This window comes from Chiloscyllium punctatum, chromosome 30, assembly GCF_047496795.1.
Source record: "Chiloscyllium punctatum isolate Juve2018m chromosome 30, sChiPun1.3, whole genome shotgun sequence".
In the NCBI taxonomy this organism is placed as follows: domain Eukaryota; kingdom Metazoa; phylum Chordata; class Chondrichthyes; order Orectolobiformes; family Hemiscylliidae; genus Chiloscyllium; species Chiloscyllium punctatum.
Genome location: NC_092768.1, coordinates 1,638,529 through 1,660,081, shown reverse-complemented (window position 1 = coordinate 1,660,081; position 21,553 = coordinate 1,638,529). Strand labels below are relative to the sequence as shown.

The 21,553-nt window shown below is 50.4% G+C and overlaps 12 non-coding genes across 12 annotated transcripts; all 12 read right to left on the bottom strand.

Annotated features, from left to right (window-relative positions):
• Positions 1-1,269: 1,269 nt before the first annotated feature.
• trnad-guc (transfer RNA aspartic acid (anticodon GUC)) lies at positions 1,270-1,341 on the bottom strand. Its single transcript has one exon. It is a non-coding gene; the product is annotated as a tRNA-Asp (tRNA).
• A 1,745-nt stretch (positions 1,342-3,086) lies between these two features.
• Positions 3,087-3,158, bottom strand: trnad-guc (transfer RNA aspartic acid (anticodon GUC)). Its single transcript has one exon. It is a non-coding gene; the product is annotated as a tRNA-Asp (tRNA).
• A 1,739-nt stretch (positions 3,159-4,897) lies between these two features.
• trnad-guc (transfer RNA aspartic acid (anticodon GUC)) lies at positions 4,898-4,969 on the bottom strand. Its single transcript has one exon. It is a non-coding gene; the product is annotated as a tRNA-Asp (tRNA).
• Positions 4,970-6,711: 1,742 nt separating this feature from the next.
• On the bottom strand, positions 6,712-6,783 carry trnad-guc (transfer RNA aspartic acid (anticodon GUC)). Its single transcript has one exon. It is a non-coding gene; the product is annotated as a tRNA-Asp (tRNA).
• A 1,745-nt stretch (positions 6,784-8,528) lies between these two features.
• Positions 8,529-8,600, bottom strand: trnad-guc (transfer RNA aspartic acid (anticodon GUC)). The gene has a single exon. It is a non-coding gene; the product is annotated as a tRNA-Asp (tRNA).
• A 1,739-nt stretch (positions 8,601-10,339) lies between these two features.
• trnad-guc (transfer RNA aspartic acid (anticodon GUC)) lies at positions 10,340-10,411 on the bottom strand. The gene has a single exon. It is a non-coding gene; the product is annotated as a tRNA-Asp (tRNA).
• Positions 10,412-12,156: 1,745 nt separating this feature from the next.
• Positions 12,157-12,228, bottom strand: trnad-guc (transfer RNA aspartic acid (anticodon GUC)). The gene has a single exon. It is a non-coding gene; the product is annotated as a tRNA-Asp (tRNA).
• A 1,745-nt stretch (positions 12,229-13,973) lies between these two features.
• On the bottom strand, positions 13,974-14,045 carry trnad-guc (transfer RNA aspartic acid (anticodon GUC)). The gene has a single exon. It is a non-coding gene; the product is annotated as a tRNA-Asp (tRNA).
• A 1,745-nt stretch (positions 14,046-15,790) lies between these two features.
• trnad-guc (transfer RNA aspartic acid (anticodon GUC)) lies at positions 15,791-15,862 on the bottom strand. The gene has a single exon. It is a non-coding gene; the product is annotated as a tRNA-Asp (tRNA).
• Positions 15,863-17,604: 1,742 nt separating this feature from the next.
• trnad-guc (transfer RNA aspartic acid (anticodon GUC)) lies at positions 17,605-17,676 on the bottom strand. Its single transcript has one exon. It is a non-coding gene; the product is annotated as a tRNA-Asp (tRNA).
• A 1,742-nt stretch (positions 17,677-19,418) lies between these two features.
• trnad-guc (transfer RNA aspartic acid (anticodon GUC)) lies at positions 19,419-19,490 on the bottom strand. The gene has a single exon. It is a non-coding gene; the product is annotated as a tRNA-Asp (tRNA).
• A 1,742-nt stretch (positions 19,491-21,232) lies between these two features.
• On the bottom strand, positions 21,233-21,304 carry trnad-guc (transfer RNA aspartic acid (anticodon GUC)). The gene has a single exon. It is a non-coding gene; the product is annotated as a tRNA-Asp (tRNA).
• Positions 21,305-21,553: the final 249 nt, after the last annotated feature.

Here is a 21,553-nt window from a genome sequence, read left to right as displayed (position 1 = left end):
TGCATCAGATCTCTCAGCCATGCATTTAACATCGAAACGTAGAAATTAAGTGCAGGAGTAGGCCATTCAGCCCTTCAAGTCAGGCAGAATCCGAGGAGCAGGAAAATCAGGATGCTGCCTGACTTGCTTTGCGTTTCCAGCGCCACTCTGATCGAGACTCGGATTTCCAGCAACTGCAGTCCTCACTTGTTCCATTCAGCCCTTCAAGACACCGCCACCGTTCAATGTGATCATGATTGAACATGTAATTTCAGTAAGCACTCCAGCTTCCTCTCCGTACCCCTGGATCCCTTTAGCTGCAAGGTCTACGTCCGGCTCCCTCTTGGAGTGTATCTCACAAACCGGCATAGCCGCATCTTCCTGTGGGAGACAAGTCCACAGGTTCACCACTCTCTGAGAGAAAAAATCTTCCTGGATCGCTTGCCCTTCGTTCGGAGACTGTGAGCCCTGGTTCTGGACGTCCCCAACATTGGGAACCGGTGAACTTTTGCTGGGATCCCTCAGTACCAAGCATGGATCTGCACGGGTTTCTCTTCAGAAGGGTCAGTGTGAATGGCCTGCTTCCACACTGTGGTGCTCCTATGATGCCAACAGTGTCGGTTGAGTACCTGCACGTGCTTTCTCAAGCTTGCCTCTGTGTTGACCTTCATGTTAACCCAGGCACTGGGCTTTGTCCTTCTATCGAGAAGAGCAGACGATGCCACTCAGATGACTTTGACTTTCCACTGTGGGTGTAGTACAGTCTGCCAGCAGCAGGGGATGGTGTTGCATCACCTTGATGGCAGGATCGGGTCCAAACTCTGAGGGGTCTGACCCCTTTTTGATTGGAGCGAGGGAGAGGGGGAAAGCTCACATTCATTTGTCGCTACCGGTTGCTTAAAGGTTTTAATTTGCACCCCGTTTGCGTGGGAGTTATATGCCCACTGACGGGACGAAGTGACAACAAAATCAGAGTGGGAAACAGAAATTGCTGGAGCAAGTCAGCATCTGGAGTGGGGGTGGGGGAAGGGGAAGAAAGCAGACAAGGTTTCTGGTCCGGTGAGCCTTCTTGAGGACGGCAGTTTTCATTTGTCGCCGAAAAAGGAGGAAGTCTCAAATGATCATCTCCTTGGTAGATGAAAGGACAAGTTGGCCTGGGAGAGCAGAATTGAGAGTATCGTAGGTTTTGTTTGTTGACAAGAGCAGACCGCTCGGCCCTGGGAACGCATGGGACTTGAAATCGGCACTCCTGCATTGAGATATGGAGCTGGCCTCTCAAAATGCCGCAGACTCCCCGGCGGGGAATTGAACCCCGGTCTCCCGCGTGACAGGCGGGGATACTAACCACTATACTACCGAGGATTGGGCGACAGCGCACTCTGTCGCATCCGTATTAGGTAGAATGTTCTTATGTGAAATTTGGATTTTGTTGTCAATTTGAGTTCTCCTTTAGATCATCTTCTACCTCTGTGGAGATGATTAAGAGAATAGTTATTGTTGTTTTCATGTTTTATTATTCGACTATCTATCTTTCAAGTAATCCGCCGCTGCTGCTGCTGCTGCTGTAAAACAGCCTTTTCGTTGTGCCCTGCCGTCTGCGTTAAACTTCGTCTGCTGCTGATCCACGCGCGCTCTCCCATTACCTGCTTCTAACAAACTGATTTGTGTACGACAGCACAAATCCAACAGCCTGGCTTCAATTCCCACTGCCAAATGGACTCAGCACGAAAGCTTCCCTTTTTCAAGCTCGTCCCCTCAGGTTCTACTACCCCCCATCAATCGCTTCCTCATCAGAGAGCAGTGCTCCTGGAGGACGGTGGGGTGACTTTACTGTACGCTGCATCAGATCTCTCAGCCATGCATTTAACATCGAAACGTAGAAATTAAGTGCAGGAGTAGGCCATTCAGCCCTTCAAGTCAGGCAGAATCCGAGGAGCAGGAAAATCAGGATGCTGCCTGACTTGCTTTGCGTTTCCAGCGCCACTCTGATCGAGACTCGGATTTCCAGCAACTGCAGTCCTCACTTGTTCCATTCAGCCCTTCAAGACACCGCCACCGTTCAATGTGATCATGATTGAACATGTAATTTCAGTAAGCACTCCAGCTTCCTCTCCGTACCCCTGGATCCCTTTAGCTGCAAGGTCTACGTCCGGCTCCCTCTTGGAGTGTATCTCACAAACCGGCATAGCCGCATCTTCCTGTGGGAGACAAGTCCACAGGTTCACCACTCTCTGAGAGAAAAAATCTTCCTGGATCGCTTGCCCTTCGTTCGGAGACTGTGAGCCCTGGTTCTGGACGTCCCCAACATTGGGAACCGGTGAACTTTTGCTGGGATCCCTCAGTACCAAGCATGGATCTGCACGGGTTTCTCTTCAGAAGGGTCAGTGTGAATGGCCTGCTTCCACACTGTGGTGCTCCTATGATGCCAACAGTGTCGGTTGAGTACCTGCACGTGCTTTCTCAAGCTTGCCTCTGTGTTGACCTTCATGTTAACCCAGGCACTGGGCTTTGTCCTTCTATCGAGAAGAGCAGACGATGCCACTCAGATGACTTTGACTTTCCACTGTGGGTGTAGTACAGTCTGCCAGCAGCAGGGGATGGTGTTGCATCACCTTGATGGCAGGATCGGGTCCAAACTCTGAGGGGTCTGACCCCTTTTTGATTGGAGCGAGGGAGAGGGGGAAAGCTCACATTCATTTGTCGCTACCGGTTGCTTAAAGGTTTTAATTTGCACCCCGTTTGCGTGGGAGTTATATGCCCACTGACGGGACGAAGTGACAACAAAATCAGAGTGGGAAACAGAAATTGCTGGAGCAAGTCAGCATCTGGAGTGGGGGTGGGGGAAGGGGAAGAAAGCAGACAAGGTTTCTGGTCCGGTGAGCCTTCTTGAGGACGGCAGTTTTCATTTGTCGCCGAAAAAGGAGGAAGTCTCAAATGATCATCTCCTTGGTAGATGAAAGGACAAGTTGGCCTGGGAGAGCAGAATTGAGAGTATCGTAGGTTTTGTTTGTTGACAAGAGCAGACCGCTCGGCCCTGGGAACGCATGGGACTTGAAATCGGCACTCCTGCATTGAGATATGGAGCTGGCCTCTCAAAATGCCGCAGACTCCCCGGCGGGGAATTGAACCCCGGTCTCCCGCGTGACAGGCGGGGATACTAACCACTATACTACCGAGGATTGGGCGACAGCGCACTCTGTCGCATCCGTATTAGGTAGAATGTTCTTATGTGAAATTTGGATTTTGTTGTCAATTTGAGTTCTCCTTTAGATCATCTTCTACCTCTGTGGAGATGATTAAGAGAATAGTTATTGTTGTTTTCATGTTTTATTATTCGACTATCTATCTTTCAAGTAATCCGCCGCTGCTGCTGCTGTAAAACAGCCTTTTCGTTGTGCCCTGCCGTCTGCGTTAAACTTCGTCTGCTGCTGATCCACGCGCGCTCTCCCATTACCTGCTTCTAACAAACTGATTTGTGTACGACAGCACAAATCCAACAGCCTGGCTTCAATTCCCACTGCCAAATGGACTCAGCACGAAAGCTTCCCTTTTTCAAGCTCGTCCCCTCAGGTTCTACTACCCCCCATCAATCGCTTCCTCATCAGAGAGCAGTGCTCCTGGAGGACGGTGGGGTGACTTTACTGTACGCTGCATCAGATCTCTCAGCCATGCATTTAACATCGAAACGTAGAAATTAAGTGCAGGAGTAGGCCATTCAGCCCTTCAAGTCAGGCAGAATCCGAGGAGCAGGAAAATCAGGATGCTGCCTGACTTGCTTTGCGTTTCCAGCGCCACTCTGATCGAGACTCGGATTTCCAGCAACTGCAGTCCTCACTTGTTCCATTCAGCCCTTCAAGACACCGCCACCGTTCAATGTGATCATGATTGAACATGTAATTTCAGTAAGCACTCCAGCTTCCTCTCCGTACCCCTGGATCCCTTTAGCTGCAAGGTCTACGTCCGGCTCCCTCTTGGAGTGTATCTCACAAACCGGCATAGCCGCATCTTCCTGTGGGAGACAAGTCCACAGGTTCACCACTCTCTGAGAGAAAAAATCTTCCTGGATCGCTTGCCCTTCGTTCGGAGACTGTGAGCCCTGGTTCTGGACGTCCCCAACATTGGGAACCGGTGAACTTTTGCTGGGATCCCTCAGTACCAAGCATGGATCTGCACGGGTTTCTCTTCAGAAGGGTCAGTGTGAATGGCCTGCTTCCACACTGTGGTGCTCCTATGATGCCAACAGTGTCGGTTGAGTACCTGCACGTGCTTTCTCAAGCTTGCCTCTGTGTTGACCTTCATGTTAACCCAGGCACTGGGCTTTGTCCTTCTATCGAGAAGAGCAGACGATGCCACTCAGATGACTTTGACTTTCCACTGTGGGTGTAGTACAGTCTGCCAGCAGCAGGGGATGGTGTTGCATCACCTTGATGGCAGGATCGGGTCCAAACTCTGAGGGGTCTGACCCCTTTTTGATTGGAGCGAGGGAGAGGGGGAAAGCTCACATTCATTTGTCGCTACCGGTTGCTTAAAGGTTTTAATTTGCACCCCGTTTGCGTGGGAGTTATATGCCCACTGACGGGACGAAGTGACAACAAAATCAGAGTGGGAAACAGAAATTGCTGGAGCAAGTCAGCATCTGGAGTGGGGGTGGGGGAAGGGGAAGAAAGCAGACAAGGTTTCTGGTCCGGTGAGCCTTCTTGAGGACGGCAGTTTTCATTTGTCGCCGAAAAAGGAGGAAGTCTCAAATGATCATCTCCTTGGTAGATGAAAGGACAAGTTGGCCTGGGAGAGCAGAATTGAGAGTATCGTAGGTTTTGTTTGTTGACAAGAGCAGACCGCTCGGCCCTGGGAACGCATGGGACTTGAAATCGGCACTCCTGCATTGAGATATGGAGCTGGCCTCTCAAAATGCCGCAGACTCCCCGGCGGGGAATTGAACCCCGGTCTCCCGCGTGACAGGCGGGGATACTAACCACTATACTACCGAGGATTGGGCGACAGCGCACTCTGTCGCATCCGTATTAGGTAGAATGTTCTTATGTGAAATTTGGATTTTGTTGTCAATTTGAGTTCTCCTTTAGATCATCTTCTACCTCTGTGGAGATGATTAAGAGAATAGTTATTGTTGTTTTCATGTTTTATTATTCGACTATCTATCTTTCAAGTAATCCGCCGCTGCTGCTGCTGCTGTAAAACAGCCTTTTCGTTGTGCCCTGCCGTCTGCGTTAAACTTCGTCTGCTGCTGATCCACGCGCGCTCTCCCATTACCTGCTTCTAACAAACTGATTTGTGTACGACAGCACAAATCCAACAGCCTGGCTTCAATTCCCACTGCCAAATGGACTCAGCACGAAAGCTTCCCTTTTTCAAGCTCGTCCCCTCAGGTTCTACTACCCCCCATCAATCGCTTCCTCATCAGAGAGCAGTGCTCCTGGAGGACGGTGGGGTGACTTTACTGTACGCTGCATCAGATCTCTCAGCCATGCATTTAACATCGAAACGTAGAAATTAAGTGCAGGAGTAGGCCATTCAGCCCTTCAAGTCAGGCAGAATCCGAGGAGCAGGAAAATCAGGATGCTGCCTGACTTGCTTTGCGTTTCCAGCGCCACTCTGATCGAGACTCGGATTTCCAGCAACTGCAGTCCTCACTTGTTCCATTCAGCCCTTCAAGACACCGCCACCGTTCAATGTGATCATGATTGAACATGTAATTTCAGTAAGCACTCCAGCTTCCTCTCCGTACCCCTGGATCCCTTTAGCTGCAAGGTCTACGTCCGGCTCCCTCTTGGAGTGTATCTCACAAACCGGCATAGCCGCATCTTCCTGTGGGAGACAAGTCCACAGGTTCACCACTCTCTGAGAGAAAAAATCTTCCTGGATCGCTTGCCCTTCGTTCGGAGACTGTGAGCCCTGGTTCTGGACGTCCCCAACATTGGGAACCGGTGAACTTTTGCTGGGATCCCTCAGTACCAAGCATGGATCTGCACGGGTTTCTCTTCAGAAGGGTCAGTGTGAATGGCCTGCTTCCACACTGTGGTGCTCCTATGATGCCAACAGTGTCGGTTGAGTACCTGCACGTGCTTTCTCAAGCTTGCCTCTGTGTTGACCTTCATGTTAACCCAGGCACTGGGCTTTGTCCTTCTATCGAGAAGAGCAGACGATGCCACTCAGATGACTTTGACTTTCCACTGTGGGTGTAGTACAGTCTGCCAGCAGCAGGGGATGGTGTTGCATCACCTTGATGGCAGGATCGGGTCCAAACTCTGAGGGGTCTGACCCCTTTTTGATTGGAGCGAGGGAGAGGGGGAAAGCTCACATTCATTTGTCGCTACCGGTTGCTTAAAGGTTTTAATTTGCACCCCGTTTGCGTGGGAGTTATATGCCCACTGACGGGACGAAGTGACAACAAAATCAGAGTGGGAAACAGAAATTGCTGGAGCAAGTCAGCATCTGGAGTGGGGGTGGGGGAAGGGGAAGAAAGCAGACAAGGTTTCTGGTCCGGTGAGCCTTCTTGAGGACGGCAGTTTTCATTTGTCGCCGAAAAAGGAGGAAGTCTCAAATGATCATCTCCTTGGTAGATGAAAGGACAAGTTGGCCTGGGAGAGCAGAATTGAGAGTATCGTAGGTTTTGTTTGTTGACAAGAGCAGACCGCTCGGCCCTGGGAACGCATGGGACTTGAAATCGGCACTCCTGCATTGAGATATGGAGCTGGCCTCTCAAAATGCCGCAGACTCCCCGGCGGGGAATTGAACCCCGGTCTCCCGCGTGACAGGCGGGGATACTAACCACTATACTACCGAGGATTGGGCGACAGCGCACTCTGTCGCATCCGTATTAGGTAGAATGTTCTTATGTGAAATTTGGATTTTGTTGTCAATTTGAGTTCTCCTTTAGATCATCTTCTACCTCTGTGGAGATGATTAAGAGAATAGTTATTGTTGTTTTCATGTTTTATTATTCGACTATCTATCTTTCAAGTAATCCGCCGCTGCTGCTGCTGCTGCTGTAAAACAGCCTTTTCGTTGTGCCCTGCCGTCTGCGTTAAACTTCGTCTGCTGCTGATCCACGCGCGCTCTCCCATTACCTGCTTCTAACAAACTGATTTGTGTACGACAGCACAAATCCAACAGCCTGGCTTCAATTCCCACTGCCAAATGGACTCAGCACGAAAGCTTCCCTTTTTCAAGCTCGTCCCCTCAGGTTCTACTACCCCCCATCAATCGCTTCCTCATCAGAGAGCAGTGCTCCTGGAGGACGGTGGGGTGACTTTACTGTACGCTGCATCAGATCTCTCAGCCATGCATTTAACATCGAAACGTAGAAATTAAGTGCAGGAGTAGGCCATTCAGCCCTTCAAGTCAGGCAGAATCCGAGGAGCAGGAAAATCAGGATGCTGCCTGACTTGCTTTGCGTTTCCAGCGCCACTCTGATCGAGACTCGGATTTCCAGCAACTGCAGTCCTCACTTGTTCCATTCAGCCCTTCAAGACACCGCCACCGTTCAATGTGATCATGATTGAACATGTAATTTCAGTAAGCACTCCAGCTTCCTCTCCGTACCCCTGGATCCCTTTAGCTGCAAGGTCTACGTCCGGCTCCCTCTTGGAGTGTATCTCACAAACCGGCATAGCCGCATCTTCCTGTGGGAGACAAGTCCACAGGTTCACCACTCTCTGAGAGAAAAAATCTTCCTGGATCGCTTGCCCTTCGTTCGGAGACTGTGAGCCCTGGTTCTGGACGTCCCCAACATTGGGAACCGGTGAACTTTTGCTGGGATCCCTCAGTACCAAGCATGGATCTGCACGGGTTTCTCTTCAGAAGGGTCAGTGTGAATGGCCTGCTTCCACACTGTGGTGCTCCTATGATGCCAACAGTGTCGGTTGAGTACCTGCACGTGCTTTCTCAAGCTTGCCTCTGTGTTGACCTTCATGTTAACCCAGGCACTGGGCTTTGTCCTTCTATCGAGAAGAGCAGACGATGCCACTCAGATGACTTTGACTTTCCACTGTGGGTGTAGTACAGTCTGCCAGCAGCAGGGGATGGTGTTGCATCACCTTGATGGCAGGATCGGGTCCAAACTCTGAGGGGTCTGACCCCTTTTTGATTGGAGCGAGGGAGAGGGGGAAAGCTCACATTCATTTGTCGCTACCGGTTGCTTAAAGGTTTTAATTTGCACCCCGTTTGCGTGGGAGTTATATGCCCACTGACGGGACGAAGTGACAACAAAATCAGAGTGGGAAACAGAAATTGCTGGAGCAAGTCAGCATCTGGAGTGGGGGTGGGGGAAGGGGAAGAAAGCAGACAAGGTTTCTGGTCCGGTGAGCCTTCTTGAGGACGGCAGTTTTCATTTGTCGCCGAAAAAGGAGGAAGTCTCAAATGATCATCTCCTTGGTAGATGAAAGGACAAGTTGGCCTGGGAGAGCAGAATTGAGAGTATCGTAGGTTTTGTTTGTTGACAAGAGCAGACCGCTCGGCCCTGGGAACGCATGGGACTTGAAATCGGCACTCCTGCATTGAGATATGGAGCTGGCCTCTCAAAATGCCGCAGACTCCCCGGCGGGGAATTGAACCCCGGTCTCCCGCGTGACAGGCGGGGATACTAACCACTATACTACCGAGGATTGGGCGACAGCGCACTCTGTCGCATCCGTATTAGGTAGAATGTTCTTATGTGAAATTTGGATTTTGTTGTCAATTTGAGTTCTCCTTTAGATCATCTTCTACCTCTGTGGAGATGATTAAGAGAATAGTTATTGTTGTTTTCATGTTTTATTATTCGACTATCTATCTTTCAAGTAATCCGCCGCTGCTGCTGCTGTAAAACAGCCTTTTCGTTGTGCCCTGCCGTCTGCGTTAAACTTCGTCTGCTGCTGATCCACGCGCGCTCTCCCATTACCTGCTTCTAACAAACTGATTTGTGTACGACAGCACAAATCCAACAGCCTGGCTTCAATTCCCACTGCCAAATGGACTCAGCACGAAAGCTTCCCTTTTTCAAGCTCGTCCCCTCAGGTTCTACTACCCCCCATCAATCGCTTCCTCATCAGAGAGCAGTGCTCCTGGAGGACGGTGGGGTGACTTTACTGTACGCTGCATCAGATCTCTCAGCCATGCATTTAACATCGAAACGTAGAAATTAAGTGCAGGAGTAGGCCATTCAGCCCTTCAAGTCAGGCAGAATCCGAGGAGCAGGAAAATCAGGATGCTGCCTGACTTGCTTTGCGTTTCCAGCGCCACTCTGATCGAGACTCGGATTTCCAGCAACTGCAGTCCTCACTTGTTCCATTCAGCCCTTCAAGACACCGCCACCGTTCAATGTGATCATGATTGAACATGTAATTTCAGTAAGCACTCCAGCTTCCTCTCCGTACCCCTGGATCCCTTTAGCTGCAAGGTCTACGTCCGGCTCCCTCTTGGAGTGTATCTCACAAACCGGCATAGCCGCATCTTCCTGTGGGAGACAAGTCCACAGGTTCACCACTCTCTGAGAGAAAAAATCTTCCTGGATCGCTTGCCCTTCGTTCGGAGACTGTGAGCCCTGGTTCTGGACGTCCCCAACATTGGGAACCGGTGAACTTTTGCTGGGATCCCTCAGTACCAAGCATGGATCTGCACGGGTTTCTCTTCAGAAGGGTCAGTGTGAATGGCCTGCTTCCACACTGTGGTGCTCCTATGATGCCAACAGTGTCGGTTGAGTACCTGCACGTGCTTTCTCAAGCTTGCCTCTGTGTTGACCTTCATGTTAACCCAGGCACTGGGCTTTGTCCTTCTATCGAGAAGAGCAGACGATGCCACTCAGATGACTTTGACTTTCCACTGTGGGTGTAGTACAGTCTGCCAGCAGCAGGGGATGGTGTTGCATCACCTTGATGGCAGGATCGGGTCCAAACTCTGAGGGGTCTGACCCCTTTTTGATTGGAGCGAGGGAGAGGGGGAAAGCTCACATTCATTTGTCGCTACCGGTTGCTTAAAGGTTTTAATTTGCACCCCGTTTGCGTGGGAGTTATATGCCCACTGACGGGACGAAGTGACAACAAAATCAGAGTGGGAAACAGAAATTGCTGGAGCAAGTCAGCATCTGGAGTGGGGGTGGGGGAAGGGGAAGAAAGCAGACAAGGTTTCTGGTCCGGTGAGCCTTCTTGAGGACGGCAGTTTTCATTTGTCGCCGAAAAAGGAGGAAGTCTCAAATGATCATCTCCTTGGTAGATGAAAGGACAAGTTGGCCTGGGAGAGCAGAATTGAGAGTATCGTAGGTTTTGTTTGTTGACAAGAGCAGACCGCTCGGCCCTGGGAACGCATGGGACTTGAAATCGGCACTCCTGCATTGAGATATGGAGCTGGCCTCTCAAAATGCCGCAGACTCCCCGGCGGGGAATTGAACCCCGGTCTCCCGCGTGACAGGCGGGGATACTAACCACTATACTACCGAGGATTGGGCGACAGCGCACTCTGTCGCATCCGTATTAGGTAGAATGTTCTTATGTGAAATTTGGATTTTGTTGTCAATTTGAGTTCTCCTTTAGATCATCTTCTACCTCTGTGGAGATGATTAAGAGAATAGTTATTGTTGTTTTCATGTTTTATTATTCGACTATCTATCTTTCAAGTAATCCGCCGCTGCTGCTGCTGCTGCTGTAAAACAGCCTTTTCGTTGTGCCCTGCCGTCTGCGTTAAACTTCGTCTGCTGCTGATCCACGCGCGCTCTCCCATTACCTGCTTCTAACAAACTGATTTGTGTACGACAGCACAAATCCAACAGCCTGGCTTCAATTCCCACTGCCAAATGGACTCAGCACGAAAGCTTCCCTTTTTCAAGCTCGTCCCCTCAGGTTCTACTACCCCCCATCAATCGCTTCCTCATCAGAGAGCAGTGCTCCTGGAGGACGGTGGGGTGACTTTACTGTACGCTGCATCAGATCTCTCAGCCATGCATTTAACATCGAAACGTAGAAATTAAGTGCAGGAGTAGGCCATTCAGCCCTTCAAGTCAGGCAGAATCCGAGGAGCAGGAAAATCAGGATGCTGCCTGACTTGCTTTGCGTTTCCAGCGCCACTCTGATCGAGACTCGGATTTCCAGCAACTGCAGTCCTCACTTGTTCCATTCAGCCCTTCAAGACACCGCCACCGTTCAATGTGATCATGATTGAACATGTAATTTCAGTAAGCACTCCAGCTTCCTCTCCGTACCCCTGGATCCCTTTAGCTGCAAGGTCTACGTCCGGCTCCCTCTTGGAGTGTATCTCACAAACCGGCATAGCCGCATCTTCCTGTGGGAGACAAGTCCACAGGTTCACCACTCTCTGAGAGAAAAAATCTTCCTGGATCGCTTGCCCTTCGTTCGGAGACTGTGAGCCCTGGTTCTGGACGTCCCCAACATTGGGAACCGGTGAACTTTTGCTGGGATCCCTCAGTACCAAGCATGGATCTGCACGGGTTTCTCTTCAGAAGGGTCAGTGTGAATGGCCTGCTTCCACACTGTGGTGCTCCTATGATGCCAACAGTGTCGGTTGAGTACCTGCACGTGCTTTCTCAAGCTTGCCTCTGTGTTGACCTTCATGTTAACCCAGGCACTGGGCTTTGTCCTTCTATCGAGAAGAGCAGACGATGCCACTCAGATGACTTTGACTTTCCACTGTGGGTGTAGTACAGTCTGCCAGCAGCAGGGGATGGTGTTGCATCACCTTGATGGCAGGATCGGGTCCAAACTCTGAGGGGTCTGACCCCTTTTTGATTGGAGCGAGGGAGAGGGGGAAAGCTCACATTCATTTGTCGCTACCGGTTGCTTAAAGGTTTTAATTTGCACCCCGTTTGCGTGGGAGTTATATGCCCACTGACGGGACGAAGTGACAACAAAATCAGAGTGGGAAACAGAAATTGCTGGAGCAAGTCAGCATCTGGAGTGGGGGTGGGGGAAGGGGAAGAAAGCAGACAAGGTTTCTGGTCCGGTGAGCCTTCTTGAGGACGGCAGTTTTCATTTGTCGCCGAAAAAGGAGGAAGTCTCAAATGATCATCTCCTTGGTAGATGAAAGGACAAGTTGGCCTGGGAGAGCAGAATTGAGAGTATCGTAGGTTTTGTTTGTTGACAAGAGCAGACCGCTCGGCCCTGGGAACGCATGGGACTTGAAATCGGCACTCCTGCATTGAGATATGGAGCTGGCCTCTCAAAATGCCGCAGACTCCCCGGCGGGGAATTGAACCCCGGTCTCCCGCGTGACAGGCGGGGATACTAACCACTATACTACCGAGGATTGGGCGACAGCGCACTCTGTCGCATCCGTATTAGGTAGAATGTTCTTATGTGAAATTTGGATTTTGTTGTCAATTTGAGTTGTCCTTTAGATCATCTTCTACCTCTGTGGAGATGATTAAGAGAATAGTTATTGTTGTTTTCATGTTTTATTATTCGACTATCTATCTTTCAAGTAATCCGCCGCTGCTGCTGCTGCTGCTGTAAAACAGCCTTTTCGTTGTGCCCTACCGTCTGCGTTAAACTTCGTCTGCTGCTGATCCACGCGCGCTCTCCCATTACCTGCTTCTAACAAACTGATTTGTGTACGACAGCACAAATCCAACAGCCTGGCTTCAATTCCCACTGCCAAATGGACTCAGCACGAAAGCTTCCCTTTTTCAAGCTCGTCCCCTCAGGTTCTACTACCACCCATCAATCGCTTCCTCATCAGAGAGCAGTGCTCCTGGAGGACGGTGGGGTGACTTTACTGTACGCTGCATCAGATCTCTCAGCCATGCATTTAACATCGAAACGTAGAAATTAAGTGCAGGAGTAGGCCATTCAGCCCTTCAAGTCAGGCAGAATCCGAGGAGCAGGAAAATCAGGATGCTGCCTGACTTGCTTTGCGTTTCCAGCGCCACTCTGATCGAGACTCGGATTTCCAGCAACTGCAGTCCTCACTTGTTCCATTCAGCCCTTCAAGACACCGCCACCGTTCAATGTGATGATGATTGAACATGTAATTTCAGTAAGCACTCCAGCTTCCTCTCCGTACCCCTGGATCCCTTTAGCTGCAAGGTCTACGTCCGGCTCCCTCTTGGAGTGTATCTCACAAACCGGCATAGCCGCATCTTCCTGTGGGAGACAAGTCCACAGGTTCACCACTCTCTGAGAGAAAAAATCTTCCTGGATCGCTTGCCCTTCGTTCGGAGACTGTGAGCCCTGGTTCTGGACGTCCCCAACATTGGGAACCGGTGAACTTTTGCTGGGATCCCTCAGTACCAAGCATGGATCTGCACGGGTTTCTCTTCAGAAGGGTCAGTGTGAATGGCCTGCTTCCACACTGTGGTGCTCCTATGATGCCAACAGTGTCGGTTGAGTACCTGCACGTGCTTTCTCAAGCTTGCCTCTGTGTTGACCTTCATGTTAACCCAGGCACTGGGCTTTGTCCTTCTATCGAGAAGAGCAGACGATGCCACTCAGATGACTTTGACTTTCCACTGTGGGTGTAGTACAGTCTGCCAGCAGCAGGGGATGGTGTTGCATCACCTTGATGGCAGGATCGGGTCCAAACTCTGAGGGGTCTGACCCCTTTTTGATTGGAGCGAGGGAGAGGGGGAAAGCTCACATTCATTTGTCGCTACCGGTTGCTTAAAGGTTTTAATTTGCACCCCGTTTGCGTGGGAGTTATATGCCCACTGACGGGACGAAGTGACAACAAAATCAGAGTGGGAAACAGAAATTGCTGGAGCAAGTCAGCATCTGGAGTGGGGGTGGGGGAAGGGGAAGAAAGCAGACAAGGTTTCTGGTCCGGTGAGCCTTCTTGAGGACGGCAGTTTTCATTTGTCGCCGAAAAAGGAGGAAGTCTCAAATGATCATCTCCTTGGTAGATGAAAGGACAAGTTGGCCTGGGAGAGCAGAATTGAGAGTATCGTAGGTTTTGTTTGTTGACAAGAGCAGACCGCTCGGCCCTGGGAACGCATGGGACTTGAAATCGGCACTCCTGCATTGAGATATGGAGCTGGCCTCTCAAAATGCCGCAGACTCCCCGGCGGGGAATTGAACCCCGGTCTCCCGCGTGACAGGCGGGGATACTAACCACTATACTACCGAGGATTGGGCGACAGCGCACTCTGTCGCATCCGTATTAGGTAGAATGTTCTTATGTGAAATTTGGATTTTGTTGTCAATTTGAGTTGTCCTTTAGATCATCTTCTACCTCTGTGGAGATGATTAAGAGAATAGTTATTGTTGTTTTCATGTTTTATTATTCGACTATCTATCTTTCAAGTAATCCGCCGCTGCTGCTGCTGCTGCTGTAAAACAGCCTTTTCGTTGTGCCCTACCGTCTGCGTTAAACTTCGTCTGCTGCTGATCCACGCGCGCTCTCCCATTACCTGCTTCTAACAAACTGATTTGTGTACGACAGCACAAATCCAACAGCCTGGCTTCAATTCCCACTGCCAAATGGACTCAGCACGAAAGCTTCCCTTTTTCAAGCTCGTCCCCTCAGGTTCTACTACCACCCATCAATCGCTTCCTCATCAGAGAGCAGTGCTCCTGGAGGACGGTGGGGTGACTTTACTGTACGCTGCATCAGATCTCTCAGCCATGCATTTAACATCGAAACGTAGAAATTAAGTGCAGGAGTAGGCCATTCAGCCCTTCAAGTCAGGCAGAATCCGAGGAGCAGGAAAATCAGGATGCTGCCTGACTTGCTTTGCGTTTCCAGCGCCACTCTGATCGAGACTCGGATTTCCAGCAACTGCAGTCCTCACTTGTTCCATTCAGCCCTTCAAGACACCGCCACCGTTCAATGTGATGATGATTGAACATGTAATTTCAGTAAGCACTCCAGCTTCCTCTCCGTACCCCTGGATCCCTTTAGCTGCAAGGTCTACGTCCGGCTCCCTCTTGGAGTGTATCTCACAAACCGGCATAGCCGCATCTTCCTGTGGGAGACAAGTCCACAGGTTCACCACTCTCTGAGAGAAAAAATCTTCCTGGATCGCTTGCCCTTCGTTCGGAGACTGTGAGCCCTGGTTCTGGACGTCCCCAACATTGGGAACCGGTGAACTTTTGCTGGGATCCCTCAGTACCAAGCATGGATCTGCACGGGTTTCTCTTCAGAAGGGTCAGTGTGAATGGCCTGCTTCCACACTGTGGTGCTCCTATGATGCCAACAGTGTCGGTTGAGTACCTGCACGTGCTTTCTCAAGCTTGCCTCTGTGTTGACCTTCATGTTAACCCAGGCACTGGGCTTTGTCCTTCTATCGAGAAGAGCAGACGATGCCACTCAGATGACTTTGACTTTCCACTGTGGGTGTAGTACAGTCTGCCAGCAGCAGGGGATGGTGTTGCATCACCTTGATGGCAGGATCGGGTCCAAACTCTGAGGGGTCTGACCCCTTTTTGATTGGAGCGAGGGAGAGGGGGAAAGCTCACATTCATTTGTCGCTACCGGTTGCTTAAAGGTTTTAATTTGCACCCCGTTTGCGTGGGAGTTATATGCCCACTGACGGGACGAAGTGACAACAAAATCAGAGTGGGAAACAGAAATTGCTGGAGCAAGTCAGCATCTGGAGTGGGGGTGGGGGAAGGGGAAGAAAGCAGACAAGGTTTCTGGTCCGGTGAGCCTTCTTGAGGACGGCAGTTTTCATTTGTCGCCGAAAAAGGAGGAAGTCTCAAATGATCATCTCCTTGGTAGATGAAAGGACAAGTTGGCCTGGGAGAGCAGAATTGAGAGTATCGTAGGTTTTGTTTGTTGACAAGAGCAGACCGCTCGGCCCTGGGAACGCATGGGACTTGAAATCGGCACTCCTGCATTGAGATATGGAGCTGGCCTCTCAAAATGCCGCAGACTCCCCGGCGGGGAATTGAACCCCGGTCTCCCGCGTGACAGGCGGGGATACTAACCACTATACTACCGAGGATTGGGCGACAGTGCACTCTGTCGCATCCGTATTAGGTAGAATGTTCTTATGTGAAATTTGGATTTTGTTGTCAATTTGAGTTGTCCTTTAGATCATCTTCTACCTCTGTGGAGATGATTAAGAGAATAGTTATTGTTGTTTTCATGTTTTATTATTCGACTATCTATCTTTCAAGTAATCCGCCGCTGCTGCTGCTGCTGTAAAACAGCCTTTTCGTTGTGCCCTACCGTCTGCGTTAAACTTCGTCTGCTGCTGATCCACGCGCGCTCTCCCATTACCTGCTTCTAACAAACTGATTTGTGTACGACAGCACAAATCCAACAGCCTGGCTTCAATTCCCACTGCCAAATGGACTCAGCACGAAAGCTTCCCTTTTTCAAGCTCGTCCCCTCAGGTTCTACTACCACCCATCAATCGCTTCCTCATCAGAGAGCAGTGCTCCTGGAGGACGGTGGGGTGACTTTACTGTACGCTGCATCAGATCTCTCAGCCATGCATTTAACATCGAAACGTAGAAATTAAGTGCAGGAGTAGGCCATTCAGCCCTTCAAGTCAGGCAGAATCCGAGGAGCAGGAAAATCAGGATGCTGCCTGACTTGCTTTGCGTTTCCAGCGCCACTCTGATCGAGACTCGGATTTCCAGCAACTGCAGTCCTCACTTGTTCCATTCAGCCCTTCAAGACACCGCCACCGTTCAATGTGATGATGATTGAACATGTAATTTCAGTAAGCACTCCAGCTTCCTCTCCGTACCCCTGGATCCCTTTAGCTGCAAGGTCTACGTCCGGCTCCCTCTTGGAGTGTATCTCACAAACCGGCATAGCCGCATCTTCCTGTGGGAGACAAGTCCACAGGTTCACCACTCTCTGAGAGAAAAAATCTTCCTGGATCGCTTGCCCTTCGTTCGGAGACTGTGAGCCCTGGTTCTGGACGTCCCCAACATTGGGAACCGGTGAACTTTTGCTGGGATCCCTCAGTACCAAGCATGGATCTGCACGGGTTTCTCTTCAGAAGGGTCAGTGTGAATGGCCTGCTTCCACACTGTGGTGCTCCTATGATGCCAACAGTGTCGGTTGAGTACCTGCACGTGCTTTCTCAAGCTTGCCTCTGTGTTGACCTTCATGTTAACCCAGGCACTGGGCTTTGTCCTTCTATCGAGAAGAGCAGACGATGCCACTCAGATGACTTTGACTTTCCACTGTGGGTGTAGTACAGTCTGCCAGCAGCAGGGGATGGTGTTGCATCACCTTGATGGCAGGATCGGGTCCAAACTCTGAGGGGTCTGACCCCTTTTTGATTGGAGCGAGGGAGAGGGGGAAAGCTCACATTCATTTGTCGCTACCGGTTGCTTAAAGGTTTTAATTTGCACCCCGTTTGCGTGGGAGTTATATGCCCACTGACGGGACGAAGTGACAACAAAATCAGAGTGGGAAACAGAAATTGCTGGAGCAAGTCAGCATCTGGAGTGGGGGTGGGGGAAGGGGAAGAAAGCAGACAAGGTTTCTGGTCCGGTGAGCCTTCTTGAGGACGGCAGTTTTCATTTGTCGCCGAAAAAGGAGGAAGTCTCAAATGATCATCTCCTTGGTAGATGAAAGGACAAGTTGGCCTGGGAGAGCAGAATTGAGAGTATCGTAGGTTTTGTTTGTTGACAAGAGCAGACCGCTCGGCCCTGGGAACGCATGGGACTTGAAATCGGCACTCCTGCATTGAGATATGGAGCTGGCCTCTCAAAATGCCGCAGACTCCCCGGCGGGGAATTGAACCCCGGTCTCCCGCGTGACAGGCGGGGATACTAACCACTATACTACCGAGGATTGGGCGACAGCGCACTCTGTCGCATCCGTATTAGGTAGAATGTTCTTATGTGAAATTTGGATTTTGTTGTCAATTTGAGTTCTCCTTTAGATCATCTTCTACCTCTGTGGAGATGATTAAGAGAATAGTTATTGTTGTTTTCATGTTTTATTATTCGACTATCTATCTTTCAAGTAATCCGCCGCTGCTGCTGCTGCTGTAAAACAGCCTTTTCGTTGTGCCCTGCCGTCTGCGTTAAACTTCGTCTGCTGCTGATCCACGCGCGCTCTCCCATTACCTGCTTCTAACAAACTGATTTGTGTACGACAGCACAAATCCAACAGCCTGGCTTCAATTCCCACTGCCAAATGGACTCAGCACGAAAGCTTCCCTTTTTCAAGCTCGTCCCCTCAGGTTCTACTACCCCCCATCAATCGCTTCCTCATCAGAGAGCAGTGCTCCTGGAGGACGGTGGGGTGACTTTACTGTACGCTGCATCAGATCTCTCAGCCATGCATTTAACATCGAAACGTAGAAATTAAGTGCAGGAGTAGGCCATTCAGCCCTTCAAGTCAGGCAGAATCCGAGGAGCAGGAAAATCAGGATGCTGCCTGACTTGCTTTGCGTTTCCAGCGCCACTCTGATCGAGACTCTGATTTCCAGCAACTGCAGTCCTCACTTGTTCCATTCAGCCCTTCAAGACACCGCCACCGTTCAATGTGATCATGATTGAACATGTAATTTCAGTAAGCACTCCAGCTTCCTCTCCGTACCCCTGGATCCCTTTAGCTGCAAGGTCTACGTCCGGCTCCCTCTTGGAGTGTATCTCACAAACCGGCATAGCCGCATCTTCCTGTGGGAGACAAGTCCACAGGTTCACCACTCTCTGAGAGAAAAAATCTTCCTGGATCGCTTGCCCTTCGTTCGGAGACTGTGAGCCCTGGTTCTGGACGTCCCCAACATTGGGAACCGGTGAACTTTTGCTGGGATCCCTCAGTACCAAGCATGGATCTGCACGGGTTTCTCTTCAGAAGGGTCAGTGTGAATGGCCTGCTTCCACACTGTGGTGCTCCTATGATGCCAACAGTGTCGGTTGAGTACCTGCACGTGCTTTCTCAAGCTTGCCTCTGTGTTGACCTTCATGTTAACCCAGGCACTGGGCTTTGTCCTTCTATCGAGAAGAGCAGACGATGCCACTCAGATGACTTTGACTTTCCACTGTGGGTGTAGTACAGTCTGCCAGCAGCAGGGGATGGTGTTGCATCACCTTGATGGCAGGATCGGGTCCAAACTCTGAGGGGTCTGACCCCTTTTTGATTGGAGCGAGGGAGAGGGGGAAAGCTCACATTCATTTGTCGCTACCGGTTGCTTAAAGGTTTTAATTTGCACCCCGTTTGCGTGGGAGTTATATGCCCACTGACGGGACGAAGTGACAACAAAATCAGAGTGGGAAACAGAAATTGCTGGAGCAAGTCAGCATCTGGAGTGGGGGTGGGGGAAGGGGAAGAAAGCAGACAAGGTTTCTGGTCCGGTGAGCCTTCTTGAGGACGGCAGTTTTCATTTGTCGCCGAAAAAGGAGGAAGTCTCAAATGATCATCTCCTTGGTAGATGAAAGGACAAGTTGGCCTGGGAGAGCAGAATTGAGAGTATCGTAGGTTTTGTTTGTTGACAAGAGCAGACCGCTCGGCCCTGGGAACGCATGGGACTTGAAATCGGCACTCCTGCATTGAGATATGGAGCTGGCCTCTCAAAATGCCGCAGACTCCCCGGCGGGGAATTGAACCCCGGTCTCCCGCGTGACAGGCGGGGATACTAACCACTATACTACCGAGGATTGGGCGACAGCGCACTCTGTCGCATCCGTATTAGGTAGAATGTTCTTATGTGAAATTTGGATTTTGTTGTCAATTTGAGTTCTCCTTTAGATCATCTTCTACCTCTGTGGAGATGATTAAGAGAATAGTTATTGTTGTTTTCATGTTTTATTATTCGACTATCTATCTTTCAAGTAATCCGCCGCTGCTGCTGCTGCTGTAAAACAGCCTTTTCGTTGTGCCCTGCCGTCTGCGTTAAACTTCGTCTGCTGCTGATCCACGCGCGCTCTCCCATTACCTGCTTCTAACAAACTGATTTGTGTACGACAGCACAAATCCAACAGCCTGGCTTCAATTCCCACTGCCAAATGGACTCAGCACGAAAGCTTCCCTTTTTCAAGCTCGTCCCCTCAGGTTCTACTACCCCCCATCAATCGCTTCCTCATCAGAGAGCAGTGCTCCTGGAGGACGGTGGGGTGACTTTACTGTACGCTGCATCAGATCTCTCAGCCATGCATTTAACATCGAAACGTAGAAATTAAGTGCAGGAGTAGGCCATTCAGCCCTTCAAGTCAGGCAGAATCCGAGGAGCAGGAAAATCAGGATGCTGCCTGACTTGCTTTGCGTTTCCAGCGCCACTCTGATCGAGACTCGGATTTCCAGCAACTGCAGTCCTCACTTGTTCCATTCAGCCCTTCAAGACACCGCCACCGTTCAATGTGATCATGATTGAACATGTAATTTCAGTAAGCACTCCAGCTTCCTCTCCGTACCCCTGGATCCCTTTAGCTGCAAGGTCTACGTCCGGCTCCCTCTTGGAGTGTATCTCACAAACCGGCATAGCCGCATCTTCCTGTGGGAGACAAGTCCACAGGTTCACCACTCTCTGAGAGAAAAAATCTTCCTGGATCGCTTGCCCTTCGTTCGGAGACTGTGAGCCCTGGTTCTGGACGTCCCCAACATTGGGAACCGGTGAACTTTTGCTGGGATCCCTCAGTACCAAGCATGGATCTGCACGGGTTTCTCTTCAGAAGGGTCAGTGTGAATGGCCTGCTTCCACACTGTGGTGCTCCTATGATGCCAACAGTGTCGGTTGAGTACCTGCACGTGCTTTCTCAAGCTTGCCTCTGTGTTGACCTTCATGTTAACCCAGGCACTGGGCTTTGTCCTTCTATCGAGAAGAGCAGACGATGCCACTCAGATGACTTTGACTTTCCACTGTGGGTGTAGTACAGTCTGCCAGCAGCAGGGGATGGTGTTGCATCACCTTGATGGCAGGATCGGGTCCAAACTCTGAGGGGTCTGACCCCTTTTTGATTGGAGCGAGGGAGAGGGGGAAAGCTCACATTCATTTGTCGCTACCGGTTGCTTAAAGGTTTTAATTTGCACCCCGTTTGCGTGGGAGTTATATGCCCACTGACGGGACGAAGTGACAACAAAATCAGAGTGGGAAACAGAAATTGCTGGAGCAAGTCAGCATCTGGAGTGGGGGTGGGGGAAGGGGAAGAAAGCAGACAAGGTTTCTGGTCCGGTGAGCCTTCTTGAGGACGGCAGTTTTCATTTGTCGCCGAAAAAGGAGGAAGTCTCAAATGATCATCTCCTTGGTAGATGAAAGGACAAGTTGGCCTGGGAGAGCAGAATTGAGAGTATCGTAGGTTTTGTTTGTTGACAAGAGCAGACCGCTCGGCCCTGGGAACGCATGGGACTTGAAATCGGCACTCCTGCATTGAGATATGGAGCTGGCCTCTCAAAATGCCGCAGACTCCCCGGCGGGGAATTGAACCCCGGTCTCCCGCGTGACAGGCGGGGATACTAACCACTATACTACCGAGAATTGGGCGACAGCGCACTCTGTCGCATCCGTATTAGGTAGAATGTTCTTATGTGAAATTTGGATTTTGTTGTCAATTTGAGTTCTCCTTTAGATCATCTTCTACCTCTGTGGAGATGATTAAGAGAATAGTTATTGTTGTTTTCATGTTTTATTATTCGACTATCTATCTTTCAAGTAATCCGCCGCTGCTGCTGCTGCTGTAAAACAGCCTTTTCGTTGTGCCCTGCCGTCTGCGTTAAACTTCGTCTG